Source organism: Balaenoptera borealis, assembly GCF_965194805.1.
Source record: "Balaenoptera borealis genome assembly, chromosome: 9".
Lineage (NCBI taxonomy): Eukaryota > Metazoa > Chordata > Mammalia > Artiodactyla > Balaenopteridae > Balaenoptera > Balaenoptera borealis.
The window spans coordinates 58,767,972-58,791,888 of NC_138873.1; the positions used below are offsets into that span (position 1 = coordinate 58,767,972).

Sequence of the window (23,917 nt, forward strand, 5' to 3'; positions counted from 1 at the left end):
GCCGTGCAGAACCCAAGCCCGGTGCCTACAACCCCACCCAGGGCCCCACCTCTACACAGCACGTTGGAGACCCCCTCCAACGCGCTGGGCCTAAACCCCGCCCACACACCCTCACTCAGGGCCCTACCTCCAAACTCCGGAACTCCACACTCCAGACGCCCTCCTTTCCACGCGTTGCCCCTCCCCTTCTGTGCAGACCCTAAGCAGAGGCCCCGCCCCACGCTTGAACGTTGCCCCACCTAGGCCCCGCCCCCAGCACCTTTTCCGCTGTGTGGGTCCTGAGCCTAGGCCCCCACCCCACGCTCAAACGTCACCCCCCACCCCGCGTAGGCCCCACCCCACCCTAAACCCTGACCCTGCGTAAGTTCCACCCCCGCCTACACTCCACCCCCATAGGCAAGACTTTTTTTTTTTCTTTTCTTTTTTCCTCTTTTAGATTGGGGTTCTGTTTTACCTTGTTGATTCATTGTTGTTGATTCTTTTATATTTTTATTTTTCCTAATAAATCTTTTATTTTTCTAATTTTATTTTATTCTTTATACTTTGTTAGTGATCTCTCCTTTGGACTGTTCCCCCCACCTTTTTTTTTTTTTTTTTTTTTTCTGTTGTGGTTTTATTTTACCTTGTTGCAGTTGTTTCAATTATACTTTTATTTTTCCTAATATATTTTTTATCTTTCTAATTTTATTTTATTTTTTATTCTTTGATATTGTACTGCTCCTCTTTTTCTTTCTTTCTTCCTTTTTTTTTTTTTTTTTTTACCACACCACGAAGCTTGCAGGATCTTGGTTCCCAGGCTGGAGGTCAGGCCCAAGCTCCTGTGGTGGGAGCTCTGAATCCAAACCGCTGGACTAACAGAGAACCTCAGACCCCAGAGAATATCAATTGGGGTGAGGCCTCCCAGAGGTCCTCATCTCAGCACCAAGACCCAGCTCTATCCAAGTGCCTGCACACTCCAGTGCTGCATATCTCAGGCCAAACAACCAGTAAGACAGGAATACAGCACCAACCATCAAAAAAAAAAAAAAATGAAATGACAAAAAAATATGTTGCAGATGAAGGAGCAAGGTAAAAACCTACAAGACCAAATAAATGAAGATGAAATAGGCAACCTACCTAAAAAAGAATTCAGACTAATGATAGTAAAGATGATCCAAAATCTCAGAAACAGAATGGAGTAAATACAAGAAACATTTAACAAGGATCTAGAAGAACTAAAGAGCAAACAAAAAGTAATGAACAATGCAATTACTGAAATTAAAAACACTCTAGAAGGAATAAATAACAGAATAACTGAGGCAGAAGAACAGATAAGTGAGCTGGAAGATAAAATGGTGGAAATAACTGCCAGGGAGCAAAATAAAGAAAAAAGAATGAAAAGAATTGAGGAGAGTTTCAGAGACATATGGGACAACATTAAACGCACCAACATTCGAATTATAGGGGTCCCAGAAGAGGAAGAGAAAAAGAAAGGGTCAGAGAAAATATCTGAAGAGATTATAGTCAAAAACTTCTCTAACATGGGAAAGGAAATAGTCATCAAGTCCAGGAAGCACAGAGAGTACCATACAGGATAAAACCAAAGAGAAACACGCCGAGACACATATTAATCAAGCAATCAAAAATTAAATACAAAGAAAAAGTACTAAAAACAGCAAGGGAAAAGCAACAAATAACATATAAGGGAATCCCCATAAGGTTAACAGCTGAGTTTTCAGCAGAAACTCTGCAAGCGAGAAGGGAGTGGCAGGACATATTTAAAGTGATGAAAGGGAAAAACCTGCAACCAAGATTACTCTACCCATCAAGAATCTCATTCAGATTTGATGGAGAAATTAAAACCTTTACAGACAAGCAACAGTTAAGAGAATTCAGCACCACCAAACCAGCTTTACAACAAATGCTAAAGGAACTTCTCTAGGCAGGAAACACAAGAGAAGGAAAAGACCAACAGTAACAAACCCAAAACAATTAAGAAGATGGTAATAGGAACATATATATTGATAACTACTTTAAATGTAAATGGATTAAATGCTCCAACCAAAAGACATAGACTGGCTGAATGGATACAAAAACAAGACCCATATATATGCTGTCTACAAGAGACCCACTTCAGACCTAGGGACACAAACAGACTGAAAGTGAGGGGATGGAAAAAGATATTCCATGCAAATGGAAATCAAAAGAAAGCTGGAGTAGCAATTCTCATATCAGACAAAATAGACTTTAAAATAAAGACTATTACAAGAGACAAAGAAGGATACTACATCATGATCAAGGGATCAATCCAAGAAGAAAATATAACAATTGTAAATATTTATGCACCCAACATAGGAGCACTTCAATACATAAGGCAAATGCTAACAGCCATAAAAGGGGAAATCGACAGTAATACACAATCATAGTAGGGGACTTTAACACCCCACTTTCACCAAGGGACAGATCATCCAAAATGAAAATGAATAAGGAAAAACAAGCTTTAAATGACACATTAAACAAGATGGACTTAATTGATATTTATAGCACATTCCATCCAAAAACAACAGAATACACTTTCTTCTCAAGTGCACATGGAACATTCTCCAGGATAGAACAAATCAAGCCTTGGTAAATTTAAGAAAATTGAAATCATATCAAGTATCTTTTCTGACTACAGTGCTATGAGACTACATATCAATTACAGGAAAAAACTGTAAAAAATACAAATACATGGAGGCTAAACAATGCACTACTAAATAACCAAAAGATCACTAAAGAAATCAAAGAGGAAATCAAAAAATACCTAGAAACAAATGACAATGAAAACAAGATGACCCAAAACCTATGGGATGCAGCAAAAGCAGTTCTAAGAGGGAAGTTTATAGCAATACAATCCTACCTCAAGAAACAAGAAAAACCTCAAATAAACAACCTAACCTTACACCTAAAGCAATTAGAGGAAGAAGAACAAAAAAAAAACCCCAAAGTTAGCAGAAGGAAAGAAATCATAAAGATCAGATCAGAAATAAATGAAAAAGAAATGAAGGAAATGATAGCAAAGATCAATAAAACTAAAAGCTGGTGGTTCCTTGAGAAGATAAACAAAATTGATAAACCATTAGCCAGACTCAACAAGAAAAAAAGGGAGAACACTCAGATCAACAGAATTAGAAATGAAAAAGGAGAAGTAACAACTGACACTGCAGAAATACAAAGGATCATGAGAGATTACTACAAGCAACTATATGCCAATAAAATGGACAACCCGGAAGAAATGGACAAATTCTTAGAAAAGCACAACTTTCCAAGACTGAACCAGGAAGAAAGAGAAAATATAAACAGACCAATCACACGCACTGAAATTGAGACTGTGATTAAAAATCTTCCAACAAACAAAAGCCCAGGACCAGATGGCTTCATAGGCGAATTCTATCAAACATTTACAGAAGAGCTAACACCTTTCCGTCTCAAACTCTTCCAAAATATGGCAGAGGGAGGAACATACCCAAACTCATTCTACGAGGCCACCATCACCCTGATACCAAATCCAGACAAAGATGTCACAAAAAAAGAAAACTACAGGGCAATATCTCTCATGAACATAGATGCAAAAATCCTCAACAAAATACTAGCAAACAGAATCCAACAATACATTAAAAGGATCATACACCATGATCAAGTAGGGTTTATCCCAGGAATGCAAGGATTCTTCAACATATGCAAATCAATCAATGTGATACACCATATTAACAAACTGAAGCATAAAAACCATATGATCATCTCAATAGATGCAGAAAAAGCTTTTGACAAAAAAAAAAGCTTTTTGACAAAATTCAACACCCATTTATGATAAAAACTCTCCAGAAAGTGGGCATAGAGGGAACCTAACTCAACATAATAAAGGCCATATATGACAAACCCACAGCCAACATCGTTCTCAATGGTGAAAAACTGAAACCATTTCCTCTAAGATCAGGAACAAGACAAGGTTGTCCACTCTCAACACTCTTATTCAACACAGTTTTGGAAGTTTTAGTCACAGCAATCAGAGAAGAAAAAGAAATAAAAGGAATCAAAATCAGAAAAGAAGAGTAAAACTGTCACTGTTTGCAGATGACATGATACTATACATAGAGAACCCAAAGATGCTACCAGAAAACTACTAGAGCTAATCAATGAATTTGGTAGAGTAGCAGGAAACAAAATGAATGCACAGGAATCTCTTGCATTCCTATACACTAATGATGAAAAATCTGAAAGAGAAATTAAGGAAACACTCCCATTTACCACTGCAACAAAAAGAATAAAATACCTAGGAATAAACCTACCTAAGGAGACAAAAGACCTGTATGCAGAAAACTGTAAGACACTGATGAAAGAAATTAAAGATGATACAAACAGATGGAGAGATATACTATGTTCTTGGATAGGAAGAATCAACATTGTGAAAATGACTATACTACCCAAAGCAATCTACAGATTCAGTGCAATCCCAATCAAACTACCAATGGCATTTTTCACAGAACTAGAACAAAAAAGTTCACAATTTGTATGGAAACACAAGAGACCCCAAATAGCCAAAGCAATCTTGAGAAAGAGAAACAGAGCTGGAGGAACCAGGCTCCCTGACTTCAGACTATACTACAAGGCTACGGTAATAAAGACAGTATGGTACTGGCACAAAAACAGAAATATAGATCGATGGAACAGGATAGAAAGCCCAGAGATAAACTCACGCACATATGGTCACCTTATCTTTGATAAAGGAGGCAAGAATATACAATGGAGAAAAGACAGCCTCTTCAATAAGTGGTGCTGGGAAAACTGGACAGCTACATGTAAAAGAATGAAATTAGAACACTTCCTAACACCATACACAAAAATAAACTCAAAATGGATTAAAGACCTAAATGTAAGGCCAGACACTATAAAATGCTTAGAGGAAAACATAGGCAGACACTCTATGACCTAAATCACCACAAGATCCTTTTTGACCCACCTCCTAGAGAAATGGAAATAAAAACAAAAATAAACAAATGGGACGTAATGAAACTTAAAAGCTTTTGCACAGCAAAGGAAACCATAAACAAGACCAAAAGACAACCCTCAGAATGGGAGAAAATATTTGCAAATGAAGCAACTGACAAAGGATTAATCTCCAAGATTTACAAGCAGCTCATGCAGCTCAATAACAAAAAAACAAACAACCCAATCCAAAAATGGGCAGAAGACCTAAATAGACATTTCTCCAAAGATACACAGATTGCCAGCAAACACTTGAAAAGATGCTCTACATCACTAATTATAAGAGAAATGCAAATTAGAACTACAATGAGGTATCACCTCACACCAGCCAGAATGGCCATCACCAAAAAATCTACAAACAATAAATGCTGGAGAGGGTGTGGAGAAAAGGGAACCCTCTTGCACTGTTGGTGGGAATATAAATTGATACAGCCACTATGGAGAACAGTATGGAGGTTCCTTAAAAACCTAAAAGTAGAACTACCATATGACCCAGCAATCCCACTACTGGGCATATACCCTGAGAAAACCATAATTCAAAAAGAGTCATGTAGCACAATGTTCACTGTAGGTCTATTTACAATAGCCAGGACATGGAAGCAACCTAAGTGTCCATCAACAGATGAATGGATAAAGAAGATGTGGCACATATATACAATGGAATATTACTCAGCCATAAAAAGAAATGAAATTGAGTTATTTGTAGTGAGGTGGATGGACCTTGAGTCTGTCATACAGAGTGAAGTAAGTCAGAAAGAGAAAAACAAATACTGTATGCTGACACATATATATAGAATCTAAAAAAAAAAAAAAAATGGTTCTGATGAACCTAGGTGCAAGACAGGAATAAAGACACAGATGTGGAGAATGGACTTGAGGACACAGGGAGGGGAAAGAGTAAGCTGGGATGAAGTGAGAGAGTAGCATTGACATATATACACTACCAAATATAAAATAGATAGCTAGTGGGAAGCAGCCGCATGGCACAGGGAGATCAGCTTGGTGCTTTGCGACCACCTAGGGGGTGGGATGAGGAAGGTGGGAGGGAGATACAAGAGGGAGGGGATATGGGGATATTCATATGCATATAGCTGATTAATTTTGTTATACAGCAGAAACTAACACAACACTGTAAAGAAATTATACTCCAATAAAGATGTTAAAAAAAAAAAAAGAATTAGTAACGGGACTTCCCTGGTGGTGCAGTGGTTAAGAATCTGCCTGCCAATGCAGGGGACACGGGTTCGAGGCCTAGTCCGGGAAGATCCCACATGCCGTGGAGCAACTTAGCCTGTGTGCCACAATTACTGAGCCTGCACTCTAGAGCCTGAGAGCCACAACTACTGAGCCTGAGAGCCACAACTACTAAGTCTGCATGCCACAACTACTGAAGCCCGTGCACCTAGAGCCCATGCTCTGCACCAAGAGAAGCCACCACAATGAGAAGCCCATGTACTGCAACGAAGAATAGCCCCCGCTCACTGCAACTAGAGAAAGCCGCCCACAGCAACGAAAACCCAATGCAGCCAAAAATAAATTAAAATTTTTTTAAAATATTATAAATTTTTTAAAAAAAGAATTAGTAAAATATGTCCTAAATATGGCTAATCGTCTGAAGGCACTCATCACACCAGATTCTCAGAAATCTAGCCACTTGTATTACACCTGCAGTCCCAGGAATTACCACTTTTAAAAGGTATGATGCCACAGGGATCATGCAACCTTGGACCTGAAAGACATTTTAGAGATTATCAAATGAACCCCAGTTAGATCAAATTATTTTTAACACAGTCCAGTGTGTGTCCGGAGACCTGTACCTAATGCGAGCAGCGAGAAACTGGCCTCGAGTTTTTCTTACAACTTGTAGGAAAATTAAAGTTGATACTGAATAGCCTTAACAAATTGCTGAGACTTTAGTGAGTAAATCGAGATTGGATTGAATTATGTTTTCAAAGTTGTAGACTTTTAAAAAAATAACTGATTCTTCCTAATTGGCTTGGACTTCTTGTCAGGATGGCAGAGATTAATTTTCCATTCACTTCAAAGAGTTCAACGGAATGAGCCCAAAGCAAAATATAGAAGTTAACAATATTTTCTTTTACTCCCCCCAGTTTTTTGTTGACACCTCTCTATGCGAAGAATTTAGAATTTAGTTTCTTCTAGCCTAACGTTAGGAACAGCCTACAGCTATGACTCCTTTATGACTTCACCCAACAGGGATAGCAGCAAAGTGTTTCCTTTGCCCTTTCAGCAATTAGCTCAGACACAGCTATAGTCCATTCAAAACACTAAGCTAAATTGGTATTGTGATTTCTGGTGTTTGTAAATTTATCACTTAATATGCTTTTACAGCACAATTTACCCCCCATGCTGAGCTCCACTGAAATTTTTTCTTAATTGCCTAAGACATCACCCAGTCTCAAGATCTGAATATCCAGTGTCTCCTGTGTTTCCTGTAGATCAGCTCTATCTTCTTGGGTGAACCAGAGAAAAATCTACAGTGATTCCTCAACTCTAAAATACAATTGATTGTAAAATGCACCATTGATTTAACAACTGCCTATGGGAAACTAAAATACAGCATTAAACACTCACATTACTAGTAAGATGTACCCTAATTTCAGAAACAGTAACGTGGGAAAATGCACATCACAGAATTGAGGAAAAAAACAATATTGACAATTCATTGATGCATTTTCTTCTAAGATTAAATGTACTCATCTCTATCACGCAATGAAAGAATTCTCCACCAAGTGATTTCCTCGCTACTAATAAACGCCAATCCAAACACATAAATGAATCATATAAAAGGATCAAAATTGATTAAACATCTCACAAAATGTTTTACTTTTTTTCAGGCACAGGATTGAGAAAAAACTGTGAATAATTTTGAAATAAATTGTATTTCTATGGCAACAAAGCCACAAGTACTTGTTACCTTAACAACTGAAAAACTTGACATTGCTTCCTGAAAATGAAGCTTTGCATTTCTTGAGGATGCAAAGCTATCCTAGGCTTCATCATACTATTATTGGGAATGTAATTCTGGGATACAGCTTTAAAGGTATTCTTTTCTATCAGAAACCTATTGAAAAGTGTAAAGTCTCCACCTAATCAAAAGCAAAAAAAATTTCTAAAATACTGCCTGATCTTTACTGAGAATACAGTTGTTTCTGTACCACCTTAAACAAAATGTGTTGTTCTTCTTAATTTACAAAACTGAATACATTTGCTATTTCTCTGAAAAACATTCAAAGCAAATATCTATCTTTTGCTAATAAATTTAAGTAATACTGGGTACTTCATTTCTTTTGGATATATACTCAGAAGTGGGATTGATGAATCATATGGCAGTTCTATTTTTAATACTTTGAGGAATGACCATACTGCTTTCCATAATGGCTGAACCAATTTACATTCCCACCAACAGTGCACAAGGGTTCCCTTTTCTCCGCATTCTTGCCAACACATCTTTTGCCTTTTCAATAATAGCCATTCTAACAGGTGTGAAGTGATATCTCATTGTGATTTTGATTCGCATTTCCCTGACGTCTAATGATGCTGAGCAACTTTTCCTTTCTCTTGGTTATTTGTAAGTCTTCTTTGGAGAAATGTCTATTAAGGTCCTTTGTTCATTTTTTAATTGGGTTATTTGAGTTGTCTGAGTTCCTTATATATTTTGGACATTAACCCCTCATTAGATACATGGTTTGAAAATATTTTCTCTCATTCAATAGGTTGTTTCTTCTCTCTATTAATTGTTTTGGGGGTGGGGGGTTGTTTGTTTTTATTTGCTTTGCAGAAGCATTTTAATTTGATGAAACCCAAATTGTCTGTTTTTGTTTTGATTACCTGTGCTTTTGATGTCATATCCATGAATGCAATGCCAAGGCCAATGTCAAGATAATTTTCCCATATGTTTCCTTCTTGTAGTTTTACAGTTTCAGGTCTTACATTTAAATCTATAATCCATTTTGAGTTGATTTTGTATATGGTGTGAGATAAGAGCCCAATTTCATTCTTCTGCATGTGGTTATCCAGTTTTTCCAGTACTATTTATTGAAGAGGCTCTCCTTTCCCTATTGTGTGTTCTTGGCACCTTGTCAAAAATCAGTTGACCATAAATGCATGGACTTATTTCTGGGTTCTCTATTATGTTTCATTGGTCTATGCATCTGTCATTACACAAGTACCAGACTGTTTTGAATACTGTAGCTTTTCATATATTTTGAAATCAGTCATTATGATACCTCCAGTTTTGTTCTTCTTGTTCAAGATTGCCTTAGGTATTTGGGATCCTCTGTATTTCCATACGAATTTCAGGATTGTTTTTCCTATTTCTGTGAAGAATGTCATTGGGATTTTGATAGGGATTGCATTGAATACATAGATCACATTGGTAGTATGGACATTTTAACAATATTACTATTTTCAAGCTGTGAACATAGGATATGTTTCCATTTATCTGTGTTTCCTTTAATATCCTTCATCAATGTTTTATGATTTTCAGTATACAAGCCTTTTACCTCTTTGGTTAAATTTATTCCTATTTTATTCTTTTAGTTGGTATTGTAAATGGGATTGTTTTCTTAATTTCTTCAGATAGTTTGTTGTTAGTGCATAGAAATTTCACTGATTCTTGTATGTTGATTTTGTATCCTGAGACTACTGAATTCATTTAATAGTTCTAATGGTTTTTTGTTGAGTCTTTAGGATTTTCTACATATATGATCATGTCATCTGTCAAAAGAAATAATTTTACCTCTTCTTTTCCGATTTGGTTGCCTTTTATTTCTTTATCTTGCCTAACTGCTCTGGTTAGGACTTTCAGTACTACATTGAACAGAACTGGCAAGAGTGGACATCCTTGCCTTGTACTGAATCTTAGAGGAAAAGCTTTCCAAAGTCTAGACCTCAAGAGGCCTTGAAGCTTCCACCTTTGCCCTCTTGGAATCCTGCACTGTGTAAGGAAGTCAGTCTAGCCTAGTGGAGGATGAGAGGTCACCTGGAGGAGAACTGAGGCACTCCATCTGGTAGCCAACACCAACTTCCAGAAGCGAGTGAGACCATCTTGGACCTGACAGCCCAGATGACTATCCAGCATTTATAGTCATGTGAGTGACCCAGGTGAAAGCAACAGAGAAATCACCCAATCAATCCACAGAATTGTGGAAAATAATAAATCGTTGATGTTTTAAACCATTAGCTTTGGGGCGATTTGTTCTGCAGCAACAGGTAACTGAAATGGCATCCATGAAAGTAAAAATTAATAAGCTGGTCCTTGCTGATAAAAACAATTGTGAGTCTCTGAAGTGTTAGTTATTATCAATCTTGATTCCTTCCTTTCTTCCTTCATTCTATAAATATTTATTGAGCACGTAGCATATTCCAAGTAATATACTAAGTTTCAGATATAGATTGACAAACAAAACATTTTCCTGCCCTTGCAAAGTTTACGATCCAGCTAGCATTAAAAATGCTAACACTTTCGTCAATGCTTAAGACACAGAGCAGCTGTGAAATAATTTCTCTCCCATTGATTTTATTCTAAAGAAACAGTTATTGCATTGAACTCAAAAGGTTTAAAGTATGAGGAAACTGTTGTTCTATCTCTTTTTTACTTAAAAGAGTAGATATAAATAAATTGTCTACAGAGATGAAGAAAACAGATGGATTTGAAAATTCAAGCTCACACTGAATATAATTAACTTGGAAAGAGAGAGAAGCCAAGGACGCCTGAGATCTTAGGCGCCGGGGAGACAGGTAAAGGGCTAACTTATTTTTAACATCACAGTAGTCTCAGCAGTAAGGAAAATTCAAACTCCAGTAGTCTCTGAAGAGGTGAAAGAGCAAATGAAGAGAGAAAAAAAAATGTGGCTATTGGGGAGTAATTAACATTTTGACCCAGTTGCCAGCCTGAGTAGGTGTTCGCTGCCACTGCCGCTGCCGATTAGCAGAGCTTGGGTTTCCTAGGTCATTGCAAAGGCAAAGGTCTTATGAAGCATTCTGGATGTTGTTTACTATTTGATTCTGAGCGAAGTACACTTGAAGAGACAAATGGGCTTATTAAGCAAAACCTTCAGCAGGAATGGAGGGTTGCCTTCTGCACCAGAGGGGCCTTATTTGCATACCCAAACAGAACACTCTGGGGTAACTGATCAGGCAGATAACAAGATGACCTCTGGCCTTGAAGGGCTTGATAATGGTCATGGTCCTAGGTCACCGTGATTGGGACTTAAACAGAGCCTGGAGTACAAGGCCCTTCACCATCGAACCCCAGCAGCCATTCCCCACTTGGAATTCATTTGGTCAGTCCTACACATGGAGTAGACATTCACAAATCCATGCTTTTTTATGTGCATGGATTCCTTCTACCTAGAAATGCATTTCCCTTCCACCTCACAAACTCCCACTCTTTAGACCCAATTTAAATGTTGTTTCTTTATACACTCACACTAAAGCAAGCCAATTTTTTTCAATTATATCTCAATATAGCTGTTTTTATTTATTTATTTATTTATTTTCTATATCATCCTTTTATTCCTGCTACCTTCTTAAACTTTAAAAGAGATTAAGTGCCTGATTGGCTAACATTTATTTGGGGCCCTTTACAGAAAGAAACAAATAGAAATAGTCTGTGTACCTTAGTTGATCATAATCTCTTATTTTCCATTCTCTACGTCTGCGTCTTTATTCCTGTCCTCTCCCTAGGTTCCTCAGAACCTTTTTTTTTTAGATTCCATATATATGTGTTAGCATACGGTATTTGTTTTTCTCTTTCTGACTTACTTCACTCTGTATGACAGACTCAAGGTCCATCCACCTCACTACAAATAACTCAATTTCATTTCTTTTTATGGCTGAGTAATATTCCATTGTATATATGTGCCACATCTTCTTTATCCATTCATCCATTGATGGACACTTAGGTTGCTTCCATGTCCTGGCTATTGTAAATAGACCTACAGTGAACATTGTGCTACATGACTCTTTTTGAATTATGGTTTTCTCTGGGTGTATGCCCAGTAGTGGGATTGCTGGGTCATATGGTAGTTCTATTTTTAGTTTTTTGAGGAACCTCCATACAGTTCTCCATAGTGGCTGTATCAATTTACATTCCCACCAACAGTGCAAGAGGGTTCCCTTTTCTCCACACCTTCTCCAGCGTTTATTGTTTGTAGATTTTTTGATGATGGCCATTCTGACTGGTGTGAGGTGATACCTCATTGTAGTTTTGATTTGCATCTCTCTAATGATTAGTGATGTTGAGCATCCTTTCATGTGTTTGTCAAAGCAAGCCAAATTAATCATCCCTGTGTTGGTACTTACTACTCTGTGGCTCCTTTACTATAGCATAACCAGCAAGAGCATTTGTGTATTTGTCTTACCCACTACTTTGTGAGCTCCTCAGACACTGTAAGCCCCTTAGATGTGTCTGATTCATCTTGGTACTGGTGGTGCTTAAGTATATATCACATTACAGGTACTTAAGAAACATTCAATTGATGGAATAAATAAATGAAGTAATTTATGAGAAAGGAGAATACTTGAAGGGATGTAGGGTATGTGCGTATGTGTGTGTCTGTATGTGTGTCTGTGTGCATGTGTTATGTGTATATATATTTGTATTTATATCCATAGTCATAGTGTGGAAAGATACATATCTAGATGTTAACAAATAGGAAGATTTCTCAAGTAAACTATAAGAAGACTTTTGTGATTGAGATGGCTTACAAATCGCCTTAAAACTCTTCATTTCTTTTTATGATTATAGTTTTATTATAATGAAAGGATCCAAATTAGAACCAAAGGAAGAGATACGTAGGGCAGAATTTAGAACTGAGAGGGTTCCAAATGTAAAATTTGTGTCCTCAAGAATGTGTTTCCCTCCTGGCATCAATGTGTGGTAATACGCAGAACATTGGCAACCCAAGAAGCTCATCCACATGCTTTGTATAGTCAAGAAAAAGCAAGAATTCATTTCCTTATTTGAATGTAGTAATAAAGCACTGGCACATCACTTGTGTGTTAAGGTACTTGCAGACATTTTATCTTTAGTTAGGTCTTAGCAAGGTTTTTCTAAAAGGCAACTGATTTGCACTCCTCAAGATTTAATGTGAAAAATATTTTTTAAAAAGAGATTAAAAGATTTAATGTTTCAAATGCCTTACTGCGAATCTATGAGAATGATATTTAATAAGGATACAAGTACTTAACTGAAAGCTTGCACCCTGTAAACCAATTTCTAAACTTCAAAAATGCCTATTACATTTTAAGATCATTTGAATGTTCAAAGTATGACCTTTTCAAAATTATACAGTTACATCAGGTATCAAGTGGAAAATACTCAGTTCTGTCTTTTTTTTTTTCAATAAATCAAAATCCCATAAATGTTATCAAGCAAATAATCACAGTTTCTAAAGACAGCTACTTCTACCTGGTATCTTCTCTACATAAATAAGTTCTTGCTTCCCTAGAATTATGATAATTTGATAATTTGATGATTTAAATACATTCTTGCAGTCAAGATGTGTTTTTAAATAATGCTCAGTTTTTCTCTAAGTTTATAAGAGATATAAAAATGCTCATTGTAGAGATTTTGAAAAACAAGTAATTTTCTTCAGAGGAAAATAAAAATGATCCCAAATTCAGTAGTCCAAGAAAATTATCACTGATATTTTATTATAATAACATTTCATTAGAAAAATAATATAAATAGAAAATTTAGAAATAAAGAAACAAAAAATAAAACAAAATATAATTTTTCTATATTAGTTTTTTCTATGTATGTATGTTATCTTACAATTTGGACAGTAGTATATATTTTTAAATAGAATTTAGGTTACTCCCAGTTTTTTGAGACTGTAATTAATACTGCAATGGACTTCGTATGTAAGTATTTGTCTGAATTTTTAACTACTTTTCTTGGAACAGATGTGTAGAAGAAAACAAATAGATCAAAAAAGCACTTACTTTTGAAAACTCTTAACACGTGCTGCAAAGATACTTTCCAAAAACTTGCCACCATGAAACCTTCTACCTGCAATAGATAAGAGCATCTGTTTCCAGTCTCCTTCATAATATCCAGTAATATTACTTTTGTCTCTGCTAATATGACAGGCCAAAGTTGTTTCTGAATGGTTTTGTGATTTCTTTGATTATGAAGTGAAGTTAGGCATTTTTCACATGTTAATTGGCCTTTTTTTTTTTTTCATTTATTGTGAATTGAGCTCCTTGAGGACAGAGGTGTTTGTCCCAAGATCCCCCATGTCTGCCACATTATAATCACTCAATAACTGCTGTAGAAAGAATGGTATTTTCATATTCTTTGACCGTTTGTTACACTGGTTTTTAATGTTTTTCTTGCTGACTTCTAAAACCCATTTACATCCTAAATGTTTATTGCAATTACTTTCCCCCAATTTCTCATTTTCCTTTTAATCTTGTTTATGGTGTTCTTTGGTGAACCATCTTTCACTTTTATGTAGTCACCCATTGGCCTTTTTACTTTCTCTTATTCTATTTCTATTTACACTTCTGTAAGGGATTTCTTCTGTTGCTTTTATGCTTTATGAACTCCTTTTCAATTCTGAGATGATTTTCAGTGTAAACATAATTCACCATTATTGTTGGGTGGGGGAGGGTATTTATTACTTCTGTTAATGTGTTCTTTTTAAGTGGTAGAGGTTTTTTTTTTAATGTTTCTTTTATTTGAGTAGAGTTGATTTAAAATGTTGTGTTGTGAAACTATTATAATAGTTTCAGGTATACAGCAAAGTGGATCAGTTATACATATACATGTATCCACTCTTTTTTAGATTCTTTTCGCACACAGGTCATTACAGAGTATTGAGTAGAGTTCCCTGTGCTATACAGTAGGTCCTTATTAGTTATCTATTTTACACCTGTTAATATGCTTAATTTCCACCAAGAGATTCAGTGCCTCATGAGAATAACTTGAAGACTAACTGGTGTGTTCTGCCAATCCCTAAGACGTGAGAATGTGAGACTTTGGAGAGGATACATTTTTTCTTACAAGGATGCTTAATTTGGGGGTAATCCTCTGAGCCTATAAGATTTAATGTGCACTTTTCTGGGTAGGATCTGTGATTCCAGAATGCTTAAAAATCGTTAGAAGTTCTTCAAAGAATGTTCGTGTCTGAGACCAACAGGATTCCCCAATCTTTAAACTTTAATAACTTTTCTTTAAATCCAGAGTTTGACATCCCATGAAAAGGAAGAATAGGCTAAAGCAGCACTCCCCAACCTTTTTAGCACCAGGGACCAGTTTCGTGGAAGACAATTTTTCCACGGACCGGCAGCCGGGGGAATGGTTTTGGGATGATTCAAGCGCATTACATTTATTGTGCACTTTATATCTATTATTATTACATTGTACTATATAATGAAATAATTATACAACTCACCATAATGCAGAATCAGTGGGAGCCCTGAGCTTGTTTTCACTTGCCACTCACTGATAGGGTTTTGATATGAGTCTGCACGCAGTCGATTTATTATGGTCTCTGTGCAGTCAAACCTCTCTGCTAATGATTATCTGTATTTGCAGCCGCTCCCCAGCGCTAGCATCACAGCCTCGGCTCCACCTCAGATCATCAGGCATTAGATTCTCATAAGGACAGTGCAAACTAGATCCCTCACATGTGCAGTTCACAGTAGGGTTTGCACTCCTATGAGAATCTAATGCCGCCGCTGATCTGACAGGAGGTGGAGCTCAGGCGGTAATGCGAGCGATGGGGAGCAGCTGTAAGTACAGATGAAGCTTCACTTGCTCGCCCACCACTCACCTCCTGCTGTGCAGCCGGGTTCCTAACAGGCCGTGGACCGCTACCCGTCCATGGCCCAGGGGTTGGGGACCCCTGGGCTAAAGAATAGTGACTGAAGATTTTAAGCTGAAGAATAAATTCGGCACAAACTTTTCTGAAGTTGCTGTCATGATGGACCCGAACTTTATCAGTGATAACTTAGAACATTGGGGGCCAGACTTACATGGATGCCAGCCCACGTGAATGTCATTGAAAATTCAATAGATCCTATGTCTGTCTTTTCACATAATCTAGACTTTGAAAATTTCTCAACTGGACAAAACCTTACAAGCATATAAACCTTTCAGCCCTACATCAGCATCCTCTCCAAAATCTCTCCAACAGCAATCACCAAGTCTATGATTAAACATTTCTAGGGAGGGGGAACTCTTTACTTCTTAAGACAATTCATTGCAGAATTTCTCCCTCCAGCCCTTATTTCATGAAGATCTAAGTTTTCCATTTATCTTACTGAAACAATGGAGCCCAGGTAATCAGATACACCTGCAGAAAATCTGCTGAAACAACTTTTCAGCCATCTTAAATGAATGAGCTGAGACATAATCAAAACAGCATGTCACTGCTCTTACAGATTCTTGCTGAAAGGTTTATGAAACAGTGTGAGATTTTGAATACAGAGTGCTCCTGAAAAATGAAGGCAGAATTTAAGTTACAAAAAGCATGTAGTAAAGTATGAGCTGTACGCGTGTTTAGACCCCCTAACTTGGGGAAACAAGGATAGTAGCTAATTTCTGTGTAGGTGATCACTAAGGTATAAGATAATGCTATTTCCACAAATCTGGCTAGTCATTTTAACAAAGCTAAGCAAATGGGCAGAGAGATTCTCTTTTTTGACTTGGGGAAATGTCCCATTGCCAACACAAGCAAATGTCTAAATACTCCCAAGACCGTGACTGAGAAAAAAGACCGTCGTCTAAATTCCTAGAGAACAATGGAAGGGGGTGGGGCATGCAGAATTGAGTGTGCAGTTATCTTCTAGTACAAATGTGCATATGGATGCAAAAACACATATGAAATAACTTCAATCTCTTTAAATATTTATTTTAAAATAATCTCCTTGTTTGTCAAAAAAAATAACATAGAGACTAGATACAGGAATTAGTCTGTTAATTTCTATATCACTCACAGCAATAAAGAGAGGACAATTCAATCAGAAACCTCATAGCGGAGGCAGTGCTGAATTAGGGTGAACTTACTACCATCTCTGGGTCCCTAGAGAAAAGAACTCTGCTCTAGTTAAACACTTCTCTGAGTCCTGTGCTTTGCTTTAAAGTATTTTTATAAAGGGTTTTGGTGTACAGACTTTTTAATGCTTATCTGTTTATTTAGGATATGTACTAATAGTGTTTTTCAAGCTACAGGTCGTACATAACCAGAGAGCCAGGAAACCAGGTTAGCAGCTCTTGACCAGTTGTTTTTCCTCTTTCTTTCCCCTTGGTTACTAGAAAACAGCACAGTTGTATTTATACGTGTGTGTGCTGTGCCCACATGCATACATCAGTGTGTGATATAAAATGTATTTCTTATTCTAGGCCAAAAGCAAATATATTTGAAAGACATTCTTTTATAGATTAAATAGTTAGAGAATAGATAGATTGATGATAGATAATGATAGATTCTCATTTATTTAAGAAAAGATTTTGTCCCTATCACCAAAACCCAATGAATTATACATTTTTTTTTTTGCTTGTTGACTTGTCTCCTTGCTCAACATGATGCTTTTTCTTTTTTCGCTAAAATTTCTTCCTTCATTAAGAGAGGTATCAGTTTCCAAATACTAGGATGTGTATTTGTACCTGAGCTCTGTGTTGTGCTGTGAAAGGCTATACATTGTCTTTTGTTCTTGGCATATTGTCATATGTCCATTGATAGGCATTCCAAAGTTCTATGGAAAATGTGGGTTCAACTTTGAGGACCTTGGCCTCTTTCTCCTCCAATGTAGTATGTTTCAAAATAAGAAACCAACTCTTGGGGCAAGTCATCGTCATCTGTCAGCTTCAGTGAAGCCATTAATAACGTCACTAACTTGAAGAAATGCTAACTCATTTCAACCAGTTGAAACCAAACTGTCAAACCAAAAACTGTCAACAGTTATTTTATCTTTCATGGCAAAATTGACTTACAGCTAATTAGTTATGTGGCAAAAATGTTTGCATCAAAGATGTCTAAAACAAAGCTGCTTACAGCAAAAATACAGGACCTGAAGCCCTGCACCTCCCCTCCCTATCTTCTTTGTGTAATATCACATACTGTGTCAACAGTAAATCCCAGCCTATCACTGCCATGCATCTGATTGTGCAGTCTCACGGTAAGTTACGAACTTTATTGAATAACTGTAAGACTCATCAAGTACAGCTAACTCCATCCTGCGGACTAGTCCAAATGAAGCTGGAAGTTTTCCTCAAATCACACAGACACTCTGACAATTCCTAAGAGACTTGGGGGGACGGGCAGAGTGTGATCATTTGACTATATGGTAGTATGCTTACGGAACACAATTAAACACACACAGCATTTTTCTGTAATTCCTTCAATTGCGATGGACCTTAAAGGCTACAACCAACCCCACTAACTGCACAAAAGAAAGAGCTTCTTAATTGGGTGTCATGGGAATGGGATTTCTCCTACTTCCTATAGTGGTAGACCCAAAGTCCTGTTCCCCCACCACCAAAGTAATGAGGAACAGATCTAGGTGCTCATAGGTAGGCCCTGCAGATAAGCACCCAATAAAACCGTAGAGCCAGGCAAAAACAGAAGGAAGACACAGACATTATGGGGGGCAAATACTGGGAAAAGATTGCACTTAGAAGAGTTGATAAGAAGTGAAAAACAAGTGAAGGGTATAAAGAAAATGTAGGTACCAATGACCTGCATTTCAAGCCAGTCCCTAGATCTTGGATGAATCTTTGGAAAAATATTAAGCTCTGGTGGTTATCTTCTCAGACAAAGCAAATTGTTTCCAAACCAGTTTCCAGTAACTCACTGGTTACGATAAAAAGACTTTTCAAGTAACAAATGGGGAGAATAAAGTTATGTGTTGCAGTGGCCATTTTTACTTAATTTATCATTCAGTTCTGTCAAATATCTGGTCAATTTAGTCAAAGGTAAAATAAACAAGTAGTTATTTGGCTTAACTAATTAGTCAGGCCAGTTTAAATGGCTGATTCCTTTGTTCTACACAGAGCTGCCTTTCAGCCTCCTCCAAAAAATATGAAAGAAAGGGTTCAATTTCATAGCATTTTTCTCTGATGTCAATGTATTAGGTCCATTTCTACCAGAGTGGGAGCAGGGATATGTGGTGTTTGCCCAATTTTTTCAGGACCAATATATGGGATAAAACAGAAAAAGGAATAGTCCAGAAAGGAGAGATTTCCATAGAAAACAGTACTAGAGGCAGAAGGGACCAGCAGGCAGGGCTGCCCAGTCAGTTATGAGGACTTCAAAGATGTGTTTGTTGGTCTCCAAGGATGCGTTGGAGTTTCTTCTCTCCTGAACCGTTGCAGCAGATGAATAAGAAGGACTAATTCATAAACCAGTGAGTCATGTCATGCTTTGAATCATATAAAGAGAGAAACTCCAAGAAAAGATTAGACTTTGGGTACGTGAGAGAGCTTGCATTTTGTAACTAAAGGAACTATAACTCCCACAATGGTGAAACAGAACATCCTGATTACCATATCCAAATCTATTTCCCAAATTCTTGAGGTGGCCAACATCCTCGATTCAACACTTCTGGGTAAAAATGTATTATGTCTCAGTCACCATTAAGTCTACCTCCTTGAGCACCTCTCATCTACAAGAAGTACAGAGCCGTCACGCCCTAGTCCAACATCAGAGCACTCCCCCAACGCACTCTGCTCACACGCCTCACCCGTGGATCTTTGGATGCTCAACTAGGATGCCTCGTCTCTTCTTACCTCCCGGTAGTAAGTATCTCTGGAATTAGCAGCGGCAGTTCAGCATCGGGGTTCCAACAGCAGCAGCTGCAGTAGCAGTAACAGGGGTGGCAGCTGATCTCTGGGTAACATGCCCTTTTCTGATTTGCTTCTCCATCCTTCTAACTTGGAATTGTAGCCAACTCCCTGAATTAATTCCTTTCTACTTGAAATACCTAAACTGGTTTCTGTTCTGACTGGACCTAATTAATACAGGCAATATTTACCCTCATTGCTCATCTTCCCCCATTTATTCCTCATATTTTATTAATTTACAAAGTAAATGTTTAGTTCAAATTCATAGGACTTCTATGAAATTTTTATAGAATCAGGGACAGGCACATTTCCTTAAGCCTGCCCTTATTATATCACTTCCCAATCCTTTCTCCGAGGAAAATTTGGCATCTGAGTACAAGTGTTCATATTTCCCATTATATGCAATAGTATGACAGGAAGAACCTGTTGGTGGCAAATTAATGAATTATTCTTCATGCTAACTTTTTTCCACTAAAAGAAAGATATTCAATCACTTCAAAGGAGCCACTTAGAGTACCATTAAGATCTTGAACATTTTTTCCACATGACATAGCATGGTACTTCTGACTAAAGAAAGAGAAAAGAGAAGAATACCCATGCTGAATGCTTAATGCTAAGTATCTTCTACTCATGATGATTTAGAAGGATTCTTTTTCCAGCAGAGCAAAACTTTATCTTACAAATCCATCTAAACACACCATCCTGATTACATAGCCTAAGTCTTAAATACTATAAGAAACAATCATTTTTACAAGAAACTTTAAGCAAATAAATTATTCCTTAGTTTTATAACTCTCAAATAGCTATCATATTGCACATTTATACCCAAGTAGATTCAATTGATGGGTCTAAAAATTGACTAGTCTGTTTTGATCTTCTGATGACAGAATAACCACTTAACAAAGTAAGACCTTTATTTTTTACCAACCCGGTATCTTCCAAAGAACCTACAAAGGGACCAGCTGGCAGAAAGAGGCAAGAGTGTTTGAAGATTAATTCTTCTAAATCAATTTAGAATGCTAACTTGGAAGTGTGGCAAAATCAGACCGTGTGAGCGAACATTAAATGAAATATGGTATTAAGTTATCTCTGAGACACATGTGGGCCCTGAAACTATTGAAACCAAGTCTAAATGTGTTTGGAGTTGAGCATGAAACGTTCAGTTGGTAAATCTAATACTATAAAAAAAAATTTTTTTTTAAGTTTGATAAAAATGACAGTGCTACATTTTCCAAAGGCATCTTTTTGCCTGCCTCGTTTTAAAATACAGCAACTCACAGTATTGTTGCCTGAGGAATCAGAGATTATGTTACGACTTTGAGAACAAATTAGTGCCTTTCTTTGAACTGTCAGATATATTTGAAAGCAATCCGTTAGAGCACGGTGACAGAATCATGGTCTCATTCTCTGTAAGCGCCAGTTAGTTGCACTGTTTCATGGCAGTGGGCTGCTCTCAAACCCCAAACAACCACGCTGCAAATATATTCTATCAGTCCGAAGAAAATGAAAGAATCAATGAATTATGGCATTTTAGAACTTCATTGGGCTTCAGAAATCTCTTCAAGATATTACAATATTTATCCAAAGGTTTATCCAAAGATTTACCCACATTGATGAGTTGAGCAGTCAGGACCAGAACCCAAAAGTCCCAACTCAGTTCATTCTGCCTCAAGCATGTGGATAAAGATCTTGGGAACGTGCTAACATACACAGAAAACTCTCTCAGGGCATGTTCTGCTCAAGAGTCAGTTGATCACACACCCTAGCCATTCACCCTTCCTAGGTCTTTGGAATCTACCTTGACAACAAATTCTGAGTTGTGATTGAAAGTCAGTCTGAAAGACACTGGATTTTACTTGTGAATTCATTTTCAAGGGGAATAAATGCCTTCAGCTCTCTGCCTATTTTTAAGAGAATTATCACAGAGTTTTTATCCAGGTAGAGTTTATCAAAGCTAGTAATGCCACAGTAAATTAATAAATGGCAAAGGTGATGAATAAAACCCAAGTGAACACAATTTTATATAACAATGTTCTAGTAAATGTAGTTTCTTATAACAAACATTCTAGTCTAAAGGTTATATGTCAACAGTTTGGAGAACTATTTAAAAATCTTTGTTACAAGAAAGCTCTTTCGTCTGATTATAAAAGAAGTTTAGAGAGAAATATAACTTTACAGTGATGGGATACAAATAAATATTGATCACATTTAAACTTTTTAGTGACAAGTGTGCAAAAATCACTAATATTGTTCTTATCTGACAATATACTATAGCTAGCTGTGTGCCTGTTCTCCCAACAAGCCCACAGTCTCATTTGTCTGAGGTTCTTCATTTACGGCCATTAACTAAGGATCTTCGTTTCTGCTCTAAGATATTTTCTAGACAAGGCTGGGGTAAAGTATATGAGGCTTATAATTTTATATTCCCACATCTCTTTCTTTCCATTTTCACTTTTCCAGATCATCATCAGCCCATGACGTGGACATGGGAAGGAGGCTGTAGGAACAAACTCCCTCGAGCATCTCCCCACTCTGGAGCATAACCTGCTCCAGAAGGAAAAATCTATTCTCCCACTGCAGTCAGGTTAATCCTCAAAAATCACATCACAGCCCCACTCACCCCTTTGGTCTTTTCACTTGTCCAAATTCTGCCTTTCTCTCCAGAATGAGTCAGTGAAGTCCGTCTTTACTCCTCAGTGATAACTCCCTCCACTGACTTTTCCCATCATTTATTGTCTGTATGGCTTGCATAGCTTTTGTATGCCACTTCGGGTTGTTATTTGTCATCACTCATATTCATATTCCCAGAATCTTATTTTATACTTTGACACTTGCACAGTGCCTTGCTCATAGTGGGCAATTAATAAATTACTTGCTGATTTCGGCAGTCGATCGGTAAAAACATGAGCTTTGGGGTCAGGTGGATTGTTATAAACCCTAGCTCTACCCTTCTGAGTCACAGTTCTCCTCTATAAAATGGAGGTAATAATACCTACCCTGACAGTTACTGTAAAAAAAAAAAAAAAAAAGGAGAGAAATATTAAAGTGACTATAACAATAGCTGACTTATACTTAGTGTTCAATAGCCGTAGCTCTTATCATTAACAAAAAGGGGAGTAACATTATTAATCACCATATTGTTACAAACATTATCAATTAGTCATTAATAACAATAAACCAGAGCTTGAATCTCTCTAACTCTATTTCCACTATCTAATATTTACGTTCTTGTCAAAACAAAATGTTGAACTTTTCAAGCTTGATCAGCCAATATCTGTATTTATGTACTGTATGAAACCTATAAAACAAGGATTTTTAATATTTTTATTTACCATGCTACATTTGTTTGATTCTTCCATTTATCAAGGGCTTACTTTATTTTTCTGCAGCAAAGTGACATGTGACTATAGCTTAACAATTGTTCTACCTTTGATATGCCAAGTTGTAGTAGGGGCATTTTTAATCGTGGTCTTAACACCTACATGACATTTCAGTAAGGCAAGAGAAGGTCATCGATTTTTCAAGATGGAAATTTATTTTGCCTTCAAAAGTTGGCAGATCAAGTGATCTATTGCCAGTGACCTTTATAAATGAAAAATAAAAATTAGACAACTTCTGGAATCTTTTGATCCAGAAAAATGGCAGATAGACCTTATGACAACTGAGGCATTCAAAAAGCAGTTGGTCTATCAGCAAAGCTCCCAAACACATGTCTCCTGTAGGGACAAAATACATTTTAAAGACATTTCCACTTATCAGGTTTCCAAACATCTCAAATCAGTTGCTGTGACTGTGGAAATCTTAGTAAACCCACTGGCTCACATGTAGGATCTCACCATAGCCCTAACCACTCTCCTTGACTGTCTTCCAGCCATTCATGGCATGAACATCTCTCCACTCAGGATGTCCTCCCTGACCTCACTGTCCTCTCTTAACACTCATCCCAAGTGAGCCCATCATTCAGCACTCCTCTCCCCAAGTCTAATAGCTCTGCATTTGGTTATAGAGCACCAGACTATACATTGAATTTCAGAGTGTCCCAAGATTTCCCAACCAAGTATCATCTGGGTAGTAGATAAATAAATAGTAGGTAGG

The 23,917-nt window shown here is 37.2% G+C and overlaps 1 long non-coding RNA gene across 2 annotated transcripts in view; it reads right to left on the minus strand.

Moving 5' to 3' along the window:
* Window positions 1-23,917, minus strand: part of LOC309634826 — a 262,121-nt gene that overhangs the window by 31,176 nt on the left and 207,028 nt on the right. For both annotated transcript variants that reach the window (XR_014248448.1, XR_014248449.1), the window contains one exon: window positions 13,978-14,044. This is a non-coding gene — a long non-coding RNA (uncharacterized lncRNA). The remainder of the gene's footprint in view (window positions 1-13,977; window positions 14,045-23,917) is intronic.